We start from the raw sequence: 19929 nt of genomic DNA, 5'->3' as shown, positions 1-19929 counted from the left end.
GGTCCTGGCACAAGAAGGGAAGGAACCCACACCTCCTGGGCAAGCTCTACTGGTTCTGAAAAGAGTCTTTGCTACATTTGGCCCTGCGGGCAGACTGGCTGGTGTGCTGGCCCTTGTTGCCACCGTCTTACATTATTGCTTTGGAACTCTGATCTCTGTGTTCTCACTTTTCTCCTCCCTGACCTTCAGCTGCCCATGGCTTTCATAGCCCAGCTGTGTGTGGCCAGAAGCAAAGCCAGTTTCAGTGTGACTGCGAGTGAGCACATGGAAAAAGCTGCACTCGCTGGCTACTTTCTGTAGATTGACCAGTGATGTTTCCATTCAGCATTGAACAGATTGTTGCTTATTTTTATATTGGAAACCACCAAGTCAACATGTTACCTTTAAAACTATGGAAGATAACTTGGAGAAATGGCTACGTTCTTGGGCTGGGGCAGGGAAAGTACAACATGGGCCTGAATATCTAGTTGAGCCAGAAAGTAGGGGGAATTGTCAAAGAATCAAAAGGACACAGGGGCCAGTTTGATGGGCTTCCACTGGACAGATTGGGAGAATTTGACAATCAAAATAAATATGGTAATGAATTATAACCAATTAAATGAAATACGAATTTATAAATCCAGACTGATACAGAAATTGATGAAATAAACAAATGAGGGGAGAGGTGAAAGCTCTTGCGTAGAGAGTCAGCTAGTAAGTGTAAAAAGCATTATGGGCTGGGTGTAGTGGCTCATGCCTGTAATCCCAGCACTTTGGGAGGCTGAGGTGGGCATGTCGCTTGAGCCCAGGAGTTCAAGACCAGCCTGGGCAATATAGGAAGATCCTGTCTCTACAAAAAAATAGAAACATTAGCTAGTATGGTGGCACATGCCTGTAGTTCAAGCTACTCAGGAGGCTGAGGCAGGAGGATTGCTTGAGCCTGGGGAGGTCGAGACTGCAGTGAACTGTGATTGCACCACTGCACTCCCCCTGGGTGACAGAGTGAGACCCTATCTCAAGAGAAAAAAAAATGATGAAGTTACAGAATCATCAACATGTGCTAAGACTGGTGGGTGAACGTTTGATAAGAACAGGATATTTATGTAGTCTCAAGGTATCTCCCCACAAATTGCTTATTAATTAATTACAAAAGCAAATGTAATAACTTTATAGCAGAAAAATCTGGAAGATATCACTTAACCCAAATAATCCAAGTTAATATCACTCATATAGAGACAAACAAACATTGTGTGCCTCTTGATATTATGCACTGAAAAGGACATAGCATTATTTCTGTGTTAATGTGAGAAGTTACTGGAGTCTAATGATGACGAAACATCAGATGAACCAGAACCAAGGGTCAGTCTATAAAGGAATGAGCCTGTAATCTTCAAAAATGTCAAGATCAAGAAGACAAAGAACTACTGAGGAGGGCAAGGGTGAGGGTTGGGGCCACTGACATGGCAAGCTGGAAGAGGAGAACAAATACTTCCACTCTTTCTATTGATTGTGGAAGCTTTGGCTTCTTTAAGAGGAGGTTTCTGAGCTAGTTTTCAAAGTTTGCTCTTTGAGGTGGTATAGGAGAAATAATCCTTTTAAAATGAAGATTACAGAAGACAAGTTACAAGTTGGGTATTCTCCCACAGTGGGAGTGAGTAACAGGAAATTCCTTTACCAATGACAACTTGAGTTTTCCAGCTCTATTCTATGAAATCATTTTTATTTATCTAGCCCTTGTTATCTAAATGATGTTTGTCAAATTCCACTATAAGGGGAGGGGGACAAAGCTAGGATGACTAAGTGAAATCCACACAGGATTATTTGAAAATGCTTCACTGAAGTGTTATAAATTGGCAGGATTGATTGGAATGTCTGGGTTGGCCATGTTAACCAAAGATTACTGAACATCCATGTGTTTGCATGCATCTCTATCTGTGATATCCTGTAGAAAATGATGCAAACTATTGAATTTTTCCATTAGTAGGCTAATCCTCAGTTGCATCTCATACCGTCTTTTTCCAGCCTCCTCTGAGGACTGCTAATGAACAGGGTCGTGGCCCAAGGTGATCAAGAAAAAGATAAAAAGGCCTGTCCAGCAGCCACCAAATAATTAACGTGGCTATGTTACAGAGGCTAATCAGGCTTTCCTTGTTTGTTGTATAATGTACAGTAGTGTTGTTTAATTATTGTGCTATGCCATGTTTAATACATAACATGGGTAGTGTCAGTTCATGCCTATAATGTGCTGACAGCTGGTTAAATGTTTTATGGCTGTGGTTTTTAGGATTTAGCCACAAATAAAACATTTCAGGCCCATTCTGACAGGTGCGCAAATACTAATCTAAGAATTCATTATTTATACTTTCTAAAAAATTACATCAGTCTTGTCCTTTCATGGGTTGGTATTTATTCCATCATATGAAATTGCTTATTTTTTCTTACTAGGATATTTTATGCTAACCACAAAGCTAGGTACCACTTCGTGTAACTTTATTGGTAGTTAGGGAATGGATAATGGGCATGATTTTGTTCCGGTGGATATGACTGACATTCAAGAAGGGTGGAGCAGTCTTACTAAGATTTGAGCTGCCTGCACCGGGAGGGTTATCTTTCTCTGTGCCCTTTTGTCCATTTTTTGCTCTTTGTAGTTTGCTTTTCAAGTCCATGTGACTTTGAATGTTGCCTTTAAATTTAATTACTCTTTCCTGTAAGTACTTTTCTCCACAAGGCTTTTTTCCACAGAAAGTGTTTGCTGGTCAAAGTTCACTTTTTAATACTGCATGAATGAGACATTGCTCAAAGATGGGATTGTACCCAGCACCAGGAATATGCAGTACTGAATGCAAATGCCGGACAGTCAGGTATCCATCTTATTATTAGAGCGTGAAGGAAAGGTGTGAAGAATGCTGGAAAAACGATGATAGGAAAAGTGTTCGTGTGGAAGGCATCTGCCGTTTCCCCCTTTCCACTCGCCTGAACTGTTGCGCTGTGCAGTGTCACTGTGCCCGCTGCATGCGGTCATTGCCCCTATGCAAGTGTTTTGTTGGTAGTAATGAAATGCCTTTAGAATAGGCCAAAAACTAGGACATTGTACTGTCTAATTTCCTTACTCAAATTTTAAAAAATCTTGAGATGATCATTGGTGAACTAGAGTTGTTCATGTATCCTTCTTGCTGGCTGGTGCGTTCCTTGGCTGCAAAGGGACAGTTCATGCACAGGCGGCTCCATTTATACCAGTCACAGCCTCCTCTTTCTCCCACCCACCCCCTTTTCCACTTAAGATTTCTTTTAGTTTTTGCAAAGCAGCCATGTGAGAGGAATAAAATAATTTTGAAGAGCATTATATGGTGGGAATTTTGACAATGAGTGGAAGATGGTAATTACTCTCTTCCATTAGACTCAGTGGCTTTGGACAGATAAGCTGTATTGAAACGTGTGACCAGGGCATGGGATCATGGATTGTCTTTCACTGTTGTCATGGCGACAGTGATGCAGGTGGCCTATAACTGCCGGGCTGTCAGATCTTATACATCAAACTGGTGCTAAGTGAAAATATGTTAGAGGCATTGGGGAAAAAATTGCCAGCAGTGTTTATAGGATCAGCTGGAGAAAAGCGAGCCTAGTTGAAGGAAAGCTTTCCGTTATAAGCTCTAGGAGATTCTGAAGAAGTAGGAGTTACTTTTTATTAATAAGATGGAAGTGGACTATTAAAAGAAGAAATGGTTTCTGGGTGTCGCATGGCTGTCTGCGTACATATTGTTAACACGATACCTTTCTGCTTCCCCCTTGATCTAATGTGATAATGCAGTAGCTTCCGAGGAGGCAAGGAAACACCGTGTGGTCTAGAAGCTTTGCTTGGGGGCTAGGGAACTAGTTCTGCACTCTGAAAGAGGTTTCAGTCCTCCTTTTTCCAGAGAGCACCACTGAATTTTTGCTAGTGAGAACTGTAAGAAATCATTACCATAAAATTCCAGTAGAGCACTGTAACTACTGCATAGAGTATAGAGTTGTACTCTGTTATGCATACTGGACTACGTCTACTTGAATGTAGGAGGATACCTTCAACTGTGGAGGGGTTTCTTTTCGTCAAGCATAGTTGTCATACGCCCCTCTTTCCTCTTTTTTTCTTCTCTCTTCTCTTTTCTCAGTCTCCTCCCTCTTAAACATTGATAAATGCCTTCAACTGAAACCTTCAAATGTTGAGACAGTAAGTGTAACTTGTATGTGTGACTGTGTGGTGCTTTGTCTCAACAAGTTGAAACTAGCTTTATAGTTCTCATTTAGCCATACAGTCTTTTTTTTTTTTTTTTTTTTTTTTGAGACGGAGTCTCGCTCTGTAGCCCAGGCTAGAGTGCAGTGGCCGGATCTCAGCTCACTGCAAGCTCCGCCTCCCGGGTTCACGCCATTCTCCGGCCTCAGCCTCCCGAGTAGCTGGGACTACAGGCGCTGCCACCTCGCCCGGCTATTTTTATGTATTTCTTAGTAGAGACGGAGTTTCACCGTGTTAGCCAGGATGGTCTCGATCTCCTGACCTCGTGATCCGCCCATCTCGGCCTCCCAAAGTGCTGGGATTACAGGCTTGAGCCACCGCGCCCGGCCATAGCCATGCAGTCTTATAAATAAGAAGAAAAATATGTTTCCATATCTATGTTATATTTGAGAAAAAAGAGGGACCAGGAAGTTTAAAAAGAAGTATTCCTGGGCTGGGCAGTGTGTTCCTTCCAGAGCCAAGCACAGCAGATGAGGCAGTGGTTGTTTCCTGGTAGGGCCCCTGAGTCAGGCAGTGTGACCCCAGCTTCTGACATTTCACTCGAGTTATCTTCTTTAGCATATTCTTCAGTATTCAAATTTAGCTTAACAAGAGTAGGTGAAAAGATTACTCTTACATCCCATGGGATATAACCGATCAGAGTATGAGAGATTCAGTTTAATCCAACACACATGGATTGAACATACACTAAATGGGGGGAATTTTGCTTGGTCTTGGTAATCAGAAGGAAGTAGAATCTAACATTTGTTGAGCACCTAGTATGTGCTAGCTAGGTCATTAAATCTTTTAATCTCCACAATGATCTTGAAAAGTAGATATACCATGATCATTTCGTAGATAAGAACCTTGACAAAACCAAGGTCCAAATGTGGTATGCCTGACTTCAGACTGTGTAGTTTTTCTTTGATCTCGTGGTTTCAAGGAATGTACAGACCAGCCTTGCCATCAGGGAGCTCACAGTTTTGTTGGAGACTCAGGGAAGCATTTAATGACTACAGGACAGCTTAAATGCCATAATAGACATATGAACTGAGGAGCACAAAGCAGGGGACAGCCTGCTCCCAAGAGTAGCCCATGGTAGAGCAGGTTATTAAAGGATAATTTGAAGGTAGATGAAGAGGAAAGGGCATTTCAGGCTGAGGGGCAGCATGAGTAGAGACATAGAACAGTGAGACTGTGGCCCACATGTGTGTGTATGCACATGTGCATACCTCTTGGGTTGGGAGGGATAGGGGATGGGGAAAGGTATATAAAGTGATCTTCTAGAGTTTGCAAGACAAGCCCAGTATGTCTTTTGTCATATATGTGATTGGGGATTCAAAGATTATGGTTGTGGTTATTTCCTTTTAAGTCTTTACAGGCTAGAGGCTGTTAACTTGCATGGTAGTTCCCTCTCAATTTTTTTCCCCCATTTCTTTTTTTTTTTCTCTCAGTGCCTTTTCTGAGAATATGTTTTTGCTCACCCCATCATCATCTTTTTTTTTTTTTTTTTTTTTTTTGAGACGGAGTCTCGCTCTGTCGCCCAGCCCAGGCTGGAGTGCAGTGGCGCGATCTCGGCTCACTGCAAGCTCCGCCTCCCGGGTTCACGCCATTCTCCTGCCTCAGCCTCCCGAGTAGCTGGGACTACAGGCGCCCACAACCGCGCCCGGCTAATTTTTTGTATTTTTAGTAGAGACGGGGTTTCACCGTGGTCTCGATCTCCTGACCTTGTGATCCGCCCGCCTCGACCTCCCAAAGTGCTGGGATTACAGGCGTGAGCCACCGCGCCCGGCCTTTTTTTTTTTTTTTTTTTTTTAAAATCACTCTGGCTGAGGGTTCTTTTCACTTAAAGAAGCATTTTTTTTGGCCGGGTACGGCAGCTCATGTCAGTAATCCCAGCACTTTGGGAGGGCGAGGCTGGCAGGTCATCTGAGGTCAGGAGTTCAAGATCAGCCTGGCCAACATGGAGAAACCCGGTCTCTACTAAAAACACAAAAATTAGCCATGTGTGGTGGCGGGCGCCTGTAATCCCAGCTACTTGGGAGGGTGAGGCAGGAGAATCACTTGAACTTAAGAGGCAGAGGTTGCAGTGAGATGAGATCGTACCACTGCACTCCAGCCTGGGTAACAGAGTAAGAGTCTGTCTCAAAAAAAAAAAAAAAAAAAAAAAAGGCATTTTTTCATCCATAGTCTGTGAGACCCTAAATAAGAGGATGTATCAGACAGAACAGGTGAAGAGACTGGTAACCCATCAGTGCTAGACAAATAATCCAAATCATTAAAATGAGGAAGGTTTGTACATTCAAAGGACTCAATGGTGATGGTTCTTCAGCTGTAAGACCCAAGTAACTGATTGAAAACTAGACTTAAATTTAATCTCTGCGTTAACCGCTGACCAATATGTTTTCATTGTGTAGTTTATATATATTAAGGAGATTGGTCCTCCATTCAGTAATGTTTATAAATTCTCTGCATTTTAATTTTCTTGTTTCTATAAAAACACCACTCTTTGGCTGGGTGCAGTGGCTCACGCCTGTAATCCCAGCACTTTGGGAGGCCAAGGTGGGCAGATCACCTGAGGTCAGCAGTTTGAGACCAGCCTGACTAACATGGTGAAACCCTGTCTCTACTGAAAATACAGAAATTAGCCAGGTGTGGTAGCAGGTGCCTGTAATCCCAGCTACTCAGGAGGCTGAGACTGGAGAATCGCTTGAACCCAGGAAGCAGAGGTTGCAGTGAGCTGAGATCATGCCATTGCACTCCAGCCTGGGCGACGAGCGAAACTCCGTCTCAAAAAACAAACAAACAAAAACCCCCACTCTTCTTAAACCTAACTTGTTTATTAACAAGTTTTACTTCAGAATTAATCTCAGGATTTTGCTAAGTCTTCATATTTTAGACTAGAAAAGAAAAACAGTGAATTGCTTTCAAGCTGTGATTGGTTGCCAGTGCTTTACAAATAGTCCAGGTGGTTGCAACACCAATGATTAAGAAAAAGGGTAAACATTAAAGCCATTAAAGGTGATAAAATTGAGTATTGGTGTGCAGCAGTCTCCACGCTGCAATAAATTCACATACAATTTTAAGTCCTAGTACTTTAGAGGTATTTGGAAATACTGATTTTTTTTTTTTTTTAAGTAAGAAAGCAGAGTTAAGGTCACAGTTGCATAAGGAAGATTCTTCATGACTTTTATGGTCACTTCTCTGTGGGTGTGCACACACATGCCCACACACAAATGCATACTTCTGTTGGATTGGTGCTTCTAACACTAGCAGCATATAGCAATTTACCATGTGTATCATGTAAGGAAATTTACTTGGGAGAGTTATAAATCCATTGACCAGAATGGGGGCTTATGAAAGTTGAGAGCTATTAGAAGGAAAAGAGTATTTCTGTGACAACCAGGGCTAATTAGAAGGATTAGTCAATCTACCTTTGCTTCCAAGCAGGGAATGTCTAATCAAAGAGAAAGTTTTTTGGAAAAACAGGAAATGGAAAATTAATTTGAGCCTTCTCTCCCCACATCTTTTTAGATGCCTCAGGAGGGGCTCCTTTTTTTTTTTTTTTTTTTTTTTCCTTGAAGTCAGTTTTACCAAGAAATTTCCTGAAATAAAGATGATGAGTGATTCCTTCATTTTGGGATGACTGCCCCTAGTGTATAGCATAATGCAGAGTGATGGAATTATTAGTGAGGAGTCCTAAACCTGGGATTAGGAGCCACTGAGGTAGAAAAACCAGGCTGGCTCATTTCAAATCTCTTTTGAATTTGGAAAGCTATGGCCAACTGATATTCAGCTATAATTTTTTAAAGAATAGAAATGTTTTCTCCTAGTTATTTCATCGGGTGATTGCACACCAGGATCCCAGGATTCCAGCATCCTTATCCTGGGCCGGGCCAGTGTCTCCATCACTTGATTGATGTGTGATGGGTATATTGACCAGACTGGGGAAGAGGATTTTGTTTTTTTCCTCCATGTCCCCCACAGGCAGCTTCCCAGAGTTACATGCTCACTTATTAATTTGTCAGTGAAACTATTTAAACAGGCAGCTGTTTATTATACTTTATCAATACAAGGCTTTGTAAACAAGAAAAATGAGTGCGATCTAACTTGAAAATGCCCTGTAGGGAATAATCCTGTTTTGTCAGACAGAGCATGGGCTGACCCTTTGGGTTTTTTCATGTTTAATTCCGACTATTTATTCCATAAGGTACTAAGAGGGTCTGTGGGGGTCCTTGATACTTACCTGGGTTTAGTTTAGCTCTGAAAAAGTAGAGCAAGAGCAGGAGACTTGATGAGAACTTAAAATGAAGTGTCTGACTAAGACCAGGATAGTCGAGTTGCTCATGAAACTTCTGGATTCACCGCTGGGTAAATCTGGTATCATGATTGTTTTGATCACCATTTAAAAATGTCTTTTCTGCAGTTACAAATAAGATGTTTCATCCAAGAATGTGCACTAGCATAAAAGGACTTTATTTTGCACATCTTTTCTTTGATAGGACACAATTTTCTCAGGCCTGAGTTACGTGATGGGGGTGGTGACTTTGAGGAACGTGGAGGGTCTTTTTGTGGCAGCTAAGTCAGGGAGTTTCAGGATAAGGATGCTGGGACATATTTCTGCTAAGCAGGGGATTCTGGTGGAAATATCAGGACTTTTCTTTTACTCCTTACATAAACACTCTGGATCTTCTGTGCCCAGTCAGAAAGTTTAGGGAGAAAAGCTGAAAAGGCCTTGAATTAATGAAGGACAGTGCCACTCATAATCTATTAAAATACACATTAAAAATATGTAATTTTAAATCCCTTTGGTTTGGTTTAAAAAAAATAAGAAAGTTTTATAATGATGCCTTTATTATTTTATTTAAGGTACTTAAAAAATGTATATATTATGGCCAGATGCAGTGGCTCATGTCTGTAATCCCAGCACTTTGGAAGGCCGAGGCAGGTGGATCGCTTGAGTTCAGGAGTTTGAGAGCAGCCTGGGCAGTATGGCGAAACCTCATCTCCACAGAAAGACACAAAACTGAACTGGGCATGATGTTGTGTGCCTGTAATACCAGCTGCTCATCAGGCTGAGGTAAAAGGATCTCTTGAGCCCAGGAGATGGAGGTTGAACCCAGGAGGTGAAGGTTGCAGTGAGCTGAGATTGGGCCACTATACTCCAGCCTGAGTCACAGAGCAAGACCCTGTCTCAAAAAAAAAAAATTATATATATGTATACACACACACACACAAACATTTATATATATGTATATATACATTCATGTATATACATATGTTATATATATATATAAAATTGATTTTTTTTTTTTTTTTTGAGACAGGGCTCACTGCAGCCTCGACCTCCTGAGCTTAGGCAATCCTCCTGCCTCAGCCTCCTGAATAGCTGGGACCACAGTCATGTGCCACCATGCCTGGCTAATTTTTTAAATTTTTTGTAGACATTGGATTTCTCTTTGTTGCCCAGGCTGATCTTGAACTCCTGGGCTCAAGTGATCTCCCGCCTTGGCCTCCCAAAGTGCTGGATTACAAGCATGAGCCACCACACTCAGCCTTATTATTTATTTTTAATACCAGATGATCATCTCTATTTAAAAACAGAAGTGAGTGATATGATGTGTACAACAGTGCACATACTGTATCTTTACTGAGAGAATAGTGGAGAAATACCCTTGTTTGAGCCATTTCCTGAACAATAGGATGGGCTGGTTTGTAAACCAAAATTTGGTCTCTGCTTTGGTGAAGCTGAGAATGCATTTTTGATCTTAATGTGGTAGTAGCCAACACAAATGAAGGTGATGCAGCATTTTTACCTCATTAGCAATGCCTTAGGCTTAGCTGGTCAGGCTTCACCAGCTTGCAGTCCCCAGGAAGCTGACGTAATAAGCGGCAGGTCATGGGCAACATGGATGTCATCTTGGTCCAAGATATATCCTTCCTGCTGTGTCTCATATTTGTTGTAGAATGATTCACATAGAAAAACCATTTTGATTTTTCCTGTCTTTTAAAAACAATACCTCAGTTTGTCTTAGTGCTTTCTATAAAGTTTTATCTCCAATATGCCAGTTTAATTTTGTATGAAACTGGAATTTTAGATGAAAGGCTTTCTAATGCACAAAAGAACCTCAGCCCTCTCTCAGAAGCACAACACACACACACATAAACAACAACAATAAAAGAGTTCCAATTAGGATTTTCAGAACACAAATACCCATTTAAATGTACCTAACATTTCTCTGCTAGAAGCCACTTTAAATTATTGTTCTTTTTAAAAGGAAAATCCAATATCGTTGAAAGCTTGTGCTTTGTAAATATGAGATGCTTCCCTGCATTATCTGAAAGAGGGAGAAAAACCATGTCTTGCTTTTTGGGATCTAACCTGTTTTAGCTGATCACAAAATCTTTATTAATTGCATTTATTAGCTATATAGCACTCCAAGGCCTTTGAAACTTTTTGGTTGCAAAAATATGATGAAAAAATTAAATTGTATATTATCTTGTAATTTTGCAAAAAGCATGTGATTGAGTTGTGCCCTGCCAGTGACTTCTAATAGGAGAGCAAGCAGTGGTTCTTCCTCACCGTTGAGAGTGGAGTCGGGGTGTTTCCTGCAGTTACAACAAAGCCCGCATCATGGGGACGGCGAGAGGAGTCTTGGCCATAGAATAGGTTTGGGTGTCAGCTGCACTTCCTGCCTTGCTAAGGGTCAGTTTTTCTGGATTTTACATTTGTCTTCCTATAGCTTCAGCTTCCCTTCTTTCCTTTACTTCCTACTGTGGCCTTCATTCTCTTCACTTGGTGGTGATGAGTAATGATGACCACACAAGGCCATTTTCTACAGACACAGACTGAGGCAGTGATGGGATGGTGAAGCACCACGTATAGTAATCAGGGAGACCATAGGCAATGGCAGGGAGCCAGGGTGTGTACCCTGGCTCTGACTGACTGGCTTGGTGATTTGGAGAGTTCTTAGGGACTGACTCATGTGCCTGCAAAATTCGTAGGTTGAAACCCTAATCCTCAATGTGACTGTATTTGGAGGGCGCAGGCCTTGAAGGAGATAATTAAGGTTAAATGAGGTCATAAGGGTGGGGCCCTAATCCAGTATAACTGGTGTCATTTTAAGAGGAAGAGCCATCAGGCATAAGCATGCACAGAGAAAAGGCCACGTGTGAGGACACAGATAGGAGGCGGCCATCTGCAAGCCAAGGATAGAGGCCTCAGGAGAAACCAGCCTTGCTGGCACCTTGATGTTGGACTTCCAGCCTCCAGAACTGTGAGAAAATAAATTTCTGTTGTTCAAGCCACCCTGTGTTGTTTTCTTATGTCAGCAATAGCAATTGCTAAATGCAAATACAGGAGAATAATGAAGTCTCTCTAGGCTTCCCTTTCCCATCTTGAAGATGCGGCTAGAAAATGTTTCTACAATAGAGAGTTGGATGAGAATAAACGACATAATGTAATCAATATAGTGCCTCAATTCATGCCTTCTCATAGATGGAGAATTTATGCCCACAAGCAAGCACAGGCTAGTGTCCATTTTCTAATAACTCAGCTTCTTGCTGAGTACTTAGCATTAAAACAAAACAACACAAATCATTTATACATGTTAAGTTTCAAGTTTCCCACTGCATTTGTCTGGCTGATGGCTCATAGAAGACACAAACTTGTGGCCCAGATGACTTCTTCTGGTTCCAACTTGTGTTATTTCTTTTTCAAAAGTTAGTTAAACTCTCCATATATTTTAGTGTTGTTCTATGGACTAGAAACACAAAACAAGGGGAATCTGGCAAATGTAAAAAAAAAAAAAAAAAAAAAATGCTCAGCTGACCCAGCACATGGAATTGCATTTACTAATTTAGGGTATTTTATATAGTAGAACAACATATTTGCAAAATAATGATGGTAACTTGAGTTTAGCTAGCATTTTTTTGGCCAAGGAACTGAAGGTGTTTTCAATACATAACCTCATTTCATTTCTAATTTACACTGATCTAAGAGGTATCACATATGCTTCTCTTCATGTGATAGCTAGGCAAATGAAGACACAAACATTTCTTTCTCATATACACAAGAGATGTGGATGGTAAGAGACTGGAATGGAGGGTCTCCTGGCTTCCTGAGTAGTATTCTACCAAATTGTTTCTGAAGTTATTAACCATATTTGCCCCAATATCTATTGACAGAACAGCTGTGGGTGAACTGAACTTATCTTAAAGAAATGTGTATTACGCATTATACATGTGCATTACAACTGCAACTGTCCAAGAGCCTGGTGGGTTTCTCATCCCCTCAACTAGACCATCAGTGACTTGGGAGCTCTATTCTACACAAGGCCACTTTCCTCCCTTTGGAGGAAACGTATTCTATTAGGTAGGGTGGGATGCTGAGCCAAAAGGGATTAAGATTGTGTTCCAGTTACCTACTGCTAACTAGCAAACCACACCAAAACTTGATGGCTTAAAACAACCATTATTTGATTATATCTGTGATTTTGTTTGAGCAGGGCTAGCTGGGTGATTCTTCTAGTCCATGTAGCATCCGTACATGTAGGTCCCTCGCTGTTAGTCAGTCAGTGGCTGCTCTGGTCTGGAGGATCCAATATGGCTTCACTCGCCTTCCTGGCACCTTGGCAAGGATGTCTGGAAGACTGAGCTCCCCGCTAGGCCCGTCTGCCTCTCCATGGAGCCTCGGAGCCTCTCCATGTCATTTCTCTATTAGGGTAATCATATTTCTTATAAGGAAGCCCAGGGTTCCAAGAGGCCAAGGCTAAAGCTGTTAATCATATTAAGCGCTAGGTTTGGAAATGGCATAGTATCACTCCCATATTCAAACTCACTCCCATACTTGATTGGTCCCAGCAGTTATGGGCAACTCACCTTTAAAAGTGGGAAAGTGGGGGGCGTGGAATAGACACATCTGTCCATGGAAGAAGGATCAAATAATTTGTGGTCATTTTTAATCTACCACATATGGTGTATACCTCTGTGGTTTGCTGAGGTTTTTGAAAAATTTTTTTTTAATACACCTAAGACTTCAGTTTAAGTGCATCTTAGTTTTGCCAGAATTTGAAGTACTTTGGGAATGGCTTGCTCCATTTTTATATCATACAAACATACACACACATATATATGTTTTTCCACTAAGAAATGCCTCTATTCACATTGTTTAGTTTCTTCTATCCTCATTCTGTCCTTTCAGTTCAATCAATTGTGTATTTGGTTTTATTTTCTTCTTGCAAGGAACGATAAAACTTGAGGACTGTTTGTAAAAATGAATATAATTTGGTCTCTGTCATGGAGGAACTGAGTCTAGGGAGGTGGACCCTCATAGATATGGATAACTGGAAAACAAAAGCTTAAATAATAAACTTGAGAAAGGCATAGACATATGAGTGGAGGCTTGAGTCAGCAGAGGAAATCCGGAAACATTGCAGAGAGGAAGTGGCACTGCGGCTAGGCCTTGAAGGAGACAGCGATCTCTACAGATGGGAGCTGGTGGAGTGGGGCTGGCATCCTGGAGGAGGGGCAGTGAGAGTCCACGCACCAGAGCAGATGGCCTGCTCCACTCCCAAATGACTGGGTGCCTGGAACGTGGGGGCCGCGGTCGCTCAAGGGGCAGGGGTGGGGTAGTCGTGAGGGAGGTGAGGCTGAACAGATGGGTTGGGGACATGCGGACTTCACTCTGAATGCAGATTTGTTCTGAATGTTATCGCCATAGGACGATTTGTGGCAGGGAGTGCCATGATCAAATTTCTGATTTTTGAATGCTGTTTCTAATAGCAGGTTTGGTATGGTTTGAAGGAGTAGTAGACAAAAGGCTGAAAAACCTGTTGGAGGGCAGTAGTCCAGGAAAGCTGAAACTGAATGCTAGAATGGAAAAGAAAGGTTTTGAGAGGTGTGTTGGGGAAGGGAGGTTGGAGAAATAACTTTCTGGTTGCCAAATGTGTTCAGATATTCTGCTTATCCTTTATGTAATTTTTGCCAAAATCCATTTTTCATATGCAGTAACTGAGGCTTTGAGATGTTTAAAAACCAACCTAGCCTGAATAGGATTGAGATTCAGAGCCAAGCATGTTTGGCTACAAACTGTCTATGATTTCTGATGAAACCTTGCCTTACCCACTGAAAATAACTCCAGGTGGGAGGATTGCTGGAACCCAGGAGTTCGAGACTACAGTGAGCTATGATGGTGCCACTGTATTCCAGCCTGGGTGGCAGAGTGAGTCCCTGTCTCTAAAAACAAAGACAGAAAGAAAGGAAAAAAAGAAAATAGCTACAGATTTCTTACTTGTGAGACTGGGTGAATGCTTGTGCCAGTAACAAAATTAAGAACTCAGTATTTTGCTTGAGGCTTTTGAAAATGTTTTGCTTCTGAGTTGTTTGCGTGTGTGTGTGTGTGTGTGTGTCTGTGTCTGTGTGTGTGTGATATACTTCCAATGTGATATACTTCCACTTAAGGTTTTTAGCTAGTGTCTATCAATTCTATCAACAGGAATGTAACAGATCAAAAAGTACTGTAAAAACATACAATTCATGTCAATTTTACTGTCCTTATTTTTTTGTGCATAAATTATTCTTGGCCTCATAACTGATTTTATTGCACATTAGAATCTTGTAAACAAAGAGCCTATTGTACCACATATGGAACAGACCAAGACATCAAGGGAGGGCTGGGAAGGAATGGGGAGGAAAAGTAAAAATGAGTCAGAGAAACAATGTAGCAGTTCATGTGGGAACTTCCTCTGAATAGAGCTGCATCCCTCACCGACCTCTAAATAAGTCACCTCATTGTAAGAGCAAAAAGGCAAGAGAGACAGCAATCTATGTCTCTTAAATTCTATTTCTGTCTAAACCCTGGAGGCCAGGGTGTGGGTGGCTCCAAGGCTCTGCTTTCGGGTCCCCAGGTGAATAGCCTGATGCAGACCAGTAGCCACATGGCCTTTGTGCCCAGGACTCATGGGCAGCATGAATCTCACTTGAAAATTCAATCCTTGATGCAGATCGCCATGAGATATTGAAATTAATGGTGTTTGGCATTGGTGCGGCATCCACTTGGTTTCATTTTCACAGGTTTTCAGAGCCCTTGAGAAGTCCTGGTGATGATATGGGAAGGATAAGAAAGGGGGAATCTGGCTTCTCCTTTTGGTTGCTGAAGCTCTGTGTTTACAACAGAGCCTGGCATATATGAGGTGCTCAGTAAATATTTACTAAATGCATGATTGCTTGAATGCCATGTGCCAGCTTCTGTTAAGTGCTTGCCAGCTGATATTTCACTTAATCTTCATAAAAAATGATGAAACCTAGTTCCCCATTACACAGATGAAGAAAACAAGGTCTAGAGAAATAATTTGCCCAAGGACATGCAATTTGTATGTAATAGAGCTGGGATTCAAAAAACCTTTGCCCTTTTGAGCGTACTGCAAATATTTTGGGTGAACTACAAATGTTCAGTATCACAATATTGTTTGGGTATAAATAAACACATTTCACATATGCAAAATAGAAGTTCTCCCAGTTTTTGATAATGTGAGAACTCTTAAGAACTCCCTGGACTGAGCACATAATTAATAGGTGTTCAGTAAATATTGAATAAATGAATGATAGCTTATTCTCTCTATTCTAATACTTCATAGTGGAGAAAAACATGTGGAGGACTTGAAGACTTTTAGCTTTAAATAAAAATGCTATTTTCAAGACAAGTTTCTTAATACAGGCAGGTTGACAAAAATGTCAAGCCAGTCAGTGATAGCTGGTTCATGCCCTCTGTCCTATGCCAGTTTGGAAATATTTGGTGGAAACGTAGTATTGGAAATATTGTGGTAACTTTTCCCATCTGGTTAAAAGTCTTCACTTCCCTCTTGTCGCCAGGAAGGAACGTAAGCTTGAAGACGAGGTTGTGAAATTTCCAGTTTTGCAGGTATGGTCAGATTAAGTGGCCAAACTTTAGCTTCTTTCCCATTATTCTCTCCACTCAACTCTTTGGTATTATTTATAAAATAAACCTTTTTTTTTTTTTTTTTTTTTTTCTGGCCACTCTTCACCCTCTGTCTTCCTTCAGTACATTCCTTCTTCAATATCTGGTTTCGGGAAGATTTTCCCTTTAATACTTCCCAACTTTTAAAAATCCCATTTCCAAGTCCCATCTTTTGTGAAAAATAACCAAGTATCTCTCATCCTTCCCTTCTTTGGATTTACTTAGGTTGTACTTGCTTACCTACTAAGGAAATGACCATGGGACTGTAACAAAGCGAACAAAACCTCGGCTTCGTCTTCTCCTTCGTTTAAGCAGCTCCTATACATTGAAGGAGCTGAGATGAGGCAGCGAAAGATGGAGGGAGAGAGGAAAGGAGAGAGAGACTGAGGAGAGTGGGTTATCAAGACCAAAAGAAGATGATCGTTTCCCAAGTGGAACCTGCCTTGCAATAGATTCATCTCTTGTGCTCTTGCCCTAAATTGAAATCTTCGTCCATTTGTGTTTTGCATGGATGGGGAGGTGTGGGACATGCTATATTTGGTAGTTTTCTGGCAGATACAATTTCCTGTCTCACTGTGTTTTAAAATAAAACTAAATATACAAATGTTTTCTCCAGGGTATTGGGCTGTTTTAGGCTGTGCACTCTTGGTGGGCAAGGCCTGTGCCGCGGTTAGCTAACAGTTCCCTGCTGGATGAAGTTAAGCAATGGCTCATTTGTCAGGTGTCTCAGCAGTAAAATTTCCAGATAAACGCAATCTACTCCAGTAAATGCTAAAACTCCTTTAAAAAAAAAAGTCACCTTGATAGAAATCATCTTAAAATATTCTCTCAACTTCCTTTTCTCTGCAGGTAGAAAATATTGCACAGAATATAACTCTCTCTTGCTGTCTCGCTCATTATCATGAGGGTAAATAATGTACCTTTATTGTGTGATGGTGTCATTAGGGTTTGTTAATATGTGTGGAACTTGTCCCTAAACATGAGCCGTCCCAACACTGCTGTGTACTTTGTGTTCTTTTAAAGTTTGTCAGGGTTCTCTTTTGCACTGCTCCTACTGCGTCAGTCCCCAGGAGCCTCTTGCCGCCTCGCCTCTTCTCCTATTTTACGTCAAATAACTTGCTGTGACTGAGGAATGAGATCGCGCAGATTATCATGGTGAACGTTAAGCAAGAACAAATAGGCCCTGAATGCAGACCAGGTGACGCCTTCCACAAGTTACCTCTTTAACTTGTGTGTGGATGAGCGTGTGGACTTTCTGATATGTATTTTGGCTTCTCAGAAGTGTGTCTGACTGAGGGTCCATGCTGTATTCTGGTTAGTTAAAGTTTCAAGATAAATGAGCTGTCATTCTGTGACTCATCGAGAACTGTTTTAAGCAGCTACACAGCCCTGGAGAATAAGGGATGTCTAATCATCTCGTTTCCTGTCCTGGTTGACGTCATTGTCGCCGTCATCATCTTCAACTCCACTGCATTATTAAGTACCCCAAAGTGCGTAAGTTGTAGACAAAATATGTTCCATAGACACAACCCTTGGTATCTAGGAGTCTGCCTTCTTTAAATAGGTAGCACCAGAATGGGTCTAAGGCAGACTAAGGTATTGATTGCTCTGTGGTAGGTAATAGAGAGCATCAGCTAATAATTTGAAAGTACAAATGCAATATCCCAATTGCTGAGAGCCTGCTGTGTGTAACAGGAGCCCACAGTGTGTCACTGGGCGCTGAGACTACACAGGGAAATATTACCCAGTCCCTGTCCTTCAGGAGCTTGATCCAATGACAGAAATGTGTATGAAGCACTTAGCCCAGTCTGGAGGTCGGGAGTCCCTGCACAAAGTCAGAGTTATTAGCTGGGTGAAGGGGAGGAGGGGCCTTTCAGTGGAGAGGGTGGAGCCTGAGCAGAAAGCAGGAAGCTTCCTGCAGGGGTAGGAACAGTGCAGGTCACTGCCTCATGAAGTGCGTGGGTGACAGTGGAGAGGAACATGGGTTCTCAGATGTTATTGGGGAGCTTGGAGGGTAGGGCAGAGGGACACAGGACAATGGAGTTAGACTTCTGTGTTAGGTGCCCCCTGGAAAGAAGAGGGGGCAAGAAGGGCAGTGAGGAGGATGGATTTGGGCTTGAACTAGGGCTGTGGTCTTATCTCTAGATTCTGGGGGCTGGATTTGAGAAATGTGTGTGAAATAAAAATTAGAAAGCTTGCAGAGGATGTAGGAGATGAGAAGAGGGGACAGTTAAACCTGACCCTCAGCCTGGAGCGCAGGGTGGTGTTGCCAATTGGGGGTCCAGTGGGAAAGGTAGATGAAATATTCAGGTTTGGATATGCAGATTTAATCTGTCTATGGAGATGCTCCAGAAGCAGTGGGGGGTCCAGACGAGGCTCAGTGTGATCTCCAACATGGGCAGTGGTGGGCCTACCGATTTGCTCTGTGAAAGTTGGGGAGAGCAGCCGGGATTTCTGGGAATAGATTAGGCAGGAAGAAGGAGAGGTTCTTCCTATTCAGGCAAATTGAATCTGAAAAAAGAGAGCAAAGAAAGATGTATGGCACCCCAAGGGCAGGTACTTTGTGACGTCCTTTGAGAAGGAGGCGGGGCTCCTGCCTGAGGCAGGGTCAGGGCAGCCCGGAGGCTGTGGGTGGCTGCAGCCTGGCTGCGGAGAGGCACCTCTGCTGCAGTCGGGGGCTTGGATCCGCCCTGCTGATTGGCCTGGGTTTTGCTCTTGGCACTCAGTGGCAAGCGTCCAGACCTCCACTGGGCTGCCAAGCACAGCGAGAAGGGCGGGAGAAGAGGAACTGGTCTTTCCATACAGTGTCTTCTGGCTTTGAGACAAAAGAAAAAGAACAACTTATTGCACACTTCATGACACAGAGAGGCAGCTATTGATCAGCTGAGAAACGATACAGACAGACGGACAGAGGAAAGGAGGAAGGAAGCAGGAAGATGATCAAATAGTTTGTTCAGCTTGAAGCCGCATTTTTACAAACACAAAGAGCCCAGAAGAAGGGAAAGTTACTTTTGTGTGGGTCCTTAATTAGGAAGTTCACGCTGGCCACCGGCTATCTTAGGAACTACTCTCCGTCGTTTGAAGTGCTCTCTCTTCATCAGATGGGTCAGGGTGATGACTTAAAAAGAGCGAGAAAGGAGTAAATTGGTTCCAGGTTTAAGGTTTTCTTAATTAGAAGGCTTGAGAGAAGATGAGTGAGGACAAATCTGAGTTTCCCTGCGTGTGGCTGGCCGTGGTTGGCGGTCGCAGCATCACAGCATTGGCTGGCTGCTGCTTAGCTTTATTTTACTTGTGATTTTTCTTTGTTATGCACCGAACAGATTCCCCTCTCTGGTATTCAGTGGGGAGCATATAGCCGGAGGATAGCAATTAGCTATAGCTAGGCCAGCTCCTCTTTGCACAGCTCTAGATGACGTGTACAATTACTTTGGCACTTCACCAGCTCTTTCAGACCTTTTCCATGCACGATAGGAAGACAGGTCCATTCTCTGAGAGTCCCTCACTCCCTCCCCCTCCCAAATTCCCCCTTACCTGGATGAAATCCTGATGTAAATGGACCTTGCCTGCAAATAGAACTGAAGGGACCTGTTACGTCATCAGGCCTGGCAGAGCTCATTGGCAGAGAAGAGTTTTATTTTCGACCCAGAGACTGGGCTGTGCAGATCCAGCTAGAACAGGTCTCTTCCGGCTCAGCCTCAGCTGCTGGCCCTCCTCCTGTGGTTAC

The 19929-nt window shown here is 42.4% G+C and overlaps 1 protein-coding gene across 1 annotated transcript in view; it reads left to right on the top strand.

Moving 5' to 3' along the window:
* The window catches only part of MAML3 (mastermind like transcriptional coactivator 3), a 435956-nt gene that overhangs the window by 41619 nt on the left and 374408 nt on the right, over positions 1–19929 (top strand). The window lies entirely within an intron of this gene.

The sequence above is a fragment of the Macaca mulatta genome, chromosome 5, assembly GCF_049350105.2.
Source record: "Macaca mulatta isolate MMU2019108-1 chromosome 5, T2T-MMU8v2.0, whole genome shotgun sequence".
NCBI lineage: Eukaryota > Metazoa > Chordata > Mammalia > Primates > Cercopithecidae > Macaca > Macaca mulatta.
Note: the sequence above shows the minus strand (reverse complement) of the source record. Positions and strands in the feature narration are given on the sequence as shown.